This window comes from Gossypium hirsutum, chromosome A03, assembly GCF_007990345.1.
Source record: "Gossypium hirsutum isolate 1008001.06 chromosome A03, Gossypium_hirsutum_v2.1, whole genome shotgun sequence".
Taxonomy (NCBI): Eukaryota; Viridiplantae; Streptophyta; class Magnoliopsida; order Malvales; family Malvaceae; genus Gossypium; species Gossypium hirsutum.
This window is the reverse complement of record NC_053426.1, coordinates 23,061,197-23,064,572: the sequence shown is the minus strand read 5'-3', so window position 1 is coordinate 23,064,572 and position 3,376 is coordinate 23,061,197.

Sequence of the window (3,376 nt, the reverse complement as noted above, 5' to 3'; positions counted from 1 at the left end):
CAAATGAAATTAGTAAATGTCTTGTATACGAGGTTATGGGTTATTGCCTGCATGTTCTAAGCTCCAACATGTGTTACAAACTCGAGATACATGTATAATAGGCCCTAGCTAGGCTATTTTTTGTGTAAGTTCAACCCTAACGGTGAATAGGCACTATTATCCGATTTGTGTAGGTTCAACTTTAATGGGTGAATAGACACTGTTATCCGATTCATGTAGGTTCAACCTTAACGAGTGACCAGACAATATGATTCATTAGTCATGTAGGTTTAACCCAAACAGGTAACCAGACACTATTACTTTCACCTATGTACAGAGTTCAATTATGAAGTACCATCAGGTAATATTGTGAATGAAATGTGATGGTATGTCATTTGATGTTGGCAAAGTAATGTATATGATTTGAATACAAGGTATAAGTTAGTTTGAAATGAAATTGTGAACAATTGAGGCTATATATGTGATTGAGCTCAAAACCTTATATATTAATGATGTTGTTTGAATCTTGATAGGTATATTTGTATTACATAGTGACTTTGTATATGATATGAAATTGAAGTAAGTAAATGTTTATATTATAACAACCCATTTTTCAGTGAAATTAGAACAGTGGTTTTAGGACCACAAATCCGATCTGAAAATAAAATTTATTTTTATTTTATTACTTGGTCCATAATATGTTAGAAATGTTATGTGAAAATTTTGATAAGAAAATTTTACCGATTATGTGTTTAATTACGGAAAGGACCAAATAGCATAAAATGCAAAAGTTGAATTCTAGTAGCTAAAAGGATTAAATAGCTATGGAATTCAAAACTTGAGGTCCTTATATGGTAAATAGACCATTAATAAAAAGTTAGTAGATATTTTTGGATGATTCATCCATGGAAAATTAGAAAAAGGCTAAGGACCAAATTGGAAATTAAAATTGTTAAAGATGATAAATTAATTAAAAAGAAATAAAAATCAATTATATCATCTTCTTCCCCAAAATATTTCATTTATATCATCTTCTTCCCCAAAATATTCCATGTAAACCCTAAGAGAGAGAGAAGAAACTTTCTTGGCTAATTTGGGTAAGTTTTCTTATCCCGTGTTAGTAATTTTGATATTTTTGACACCGGGATAGCTTAATCTATCTATTTGGGAGATCAATTTGAAGAGTCATAAAAGTATGGAAATTAGGTCATGAATGTATATGCTGAAAATTAGAAATTTATGGCAGAAAAAGAAATGTTGTTGATAGATAAACAACTTTTACAAAGTGTTTTTTTTTTGACGAAAACATGATTTAGGGACTAAAATGTAAAGTTGTGAATATTGATGAAAAATTCTAAAATTTATAGAAAATATATGCTGTAAATTCTATATTGAAATTTCAGTTAGGCTTGGAATAGGGAGTAAATTGCTTAAATTTCATTTTTCGAGCCTAGGGACAAAATGAGAATTTATGGAAAAGTTAGGGGCAAAATGGTAATTTTTTTGAGAATGTAAATTGAGTCCACTTGAATATAAAATGTGGTAAATTGATGTAAAATTTACTTGTATAGATCCGGATAGACCAAATTCGGAGCTAGAACGAGAAAAGAGGAAAATGTCGGATTATTAGATTTTACGTATATGAACATTGTCGAGGTAAGTTCGTGTAATTAAATTGTGTATATTTATATGATTGAATTGAATGTTGTGTTTGTGAATTATATAAATATTATATATATATATGACATTGAAAATATATCTGACAAAACCCGATCAATAATAATGCTGATAAATGATAAATGATAAATGATAAATGATAAAAATGTTACTTATATGCTTGAAATATGTTTAAATCCTAGTTGAATAAATGGAAAATCGACGGATATGTGATTTCTCGAAATGAATGAGGTCTTGCATTTGTTGCTGACGAGATTGAGCTCGGATAAGTAATCTTATTGACCTCATTACAGAAAGTATTTAGCCTAGACGGGTAATCCTGATATAAGTCCTCTCGAGCATATGTTATGGATTAGATTTAGCCCAGACGAGTAATCCAGATCAAGCTCCTTAGAGCATAAGTCATAAAAAGAATTTAGCCTAGACTGGTAATCCCGTTGTATACATGTGTGGCTCGAGAGTGTACACTCTGAAATAGTACCTTGTGGGTACCATTGAATATGAATTGACAAATCCTGATTTGTACACCTTGAGTGTACTACCTTTGTATCCATCAATATTTCAAATAAATTCAACGGGTGATAATCCGGACATGAGAAGATATGAATAATAAAATGAGTTATTACACGTATCTATCTAAAATACAAGAAAATGATGATACATGTTAAATGAATACATGTGGTGGAAAACATATGTGCATGGGAACTTGATTGTTGTTGAGCCCATATATGTTTTGATGTTATTATGGAATATATGACAAACAAGGGCAATGAGGATGTGTGTAGGGCTTGAGGTCAAATTGATTGAATATGCCTTACATAGTTACCTCAAAATAGAATGAATGGTAAGTTAAGTACTACGTTATACGAACTTACTAAGCATTTTATGCTTACTTACTTTTATTTCCCTGTTTTAGAGTAAATCGAAAGCTCGTTGGATTGGAAGCTTGGCGGAGATCACTCACACTATCCGTCGGCCCATGTCGGTAGAATATGGTAAAGTAATTATGGTTATAATGGCATGTAACGCCCCAATTTTCGGGAATTTTGTGAATGTTGGAAAAATTTCATGCTTTGATTTTGTCATTTGTGAGTGAAATTATGAAATAGGACCTATGTGAAAATGTTTGAAAATGCTATAGGCTAATTTGTAGTGGCCAAATAAATAGTAGTGCAAAATAGGAGGATTTGCATGTCAAACCTCCCATTTTACATGAAGTGGCCAGCCATCATGTTGTTGTAGACAATATGAGCACTTGATATCCATAATTCATGGTACAAATTGATAATGGGTTAGGTAAATGTTCCATGATAATGGATTAGGTAAATATTCCATGATAATGGGTTAGGTAAATGTTCCATGATAATGGTTTAGGTAAATGTTCCATGATGGGCATTTCATGTCTTTTGTATTAAAGAATTAAATGGATGAAATATGAAATTTTATTAAAAGAAAAAGGGGTGAAAAGAACAAAGTTTTGTCCATCTTTGTTCATCATAGCCGAAAGTTAAAGAAGAGAAAGGAGAGGAGAAAGCTCTTGAATGTTCGGTCACTTAGGGAAGAAAATTGAAGGTAAGTTCATGGTAGTTTGCTTCTATCTTGATGTTCATGAGTTCTTCTTGATTCTACCTTAACTCTTGAAGCATATTTTGGTTTTTAGTTGTGTTGTGAGCATTTAGTCATGAATTAAAATGAAGGAAATGGTTGTTGTTTCATGTTC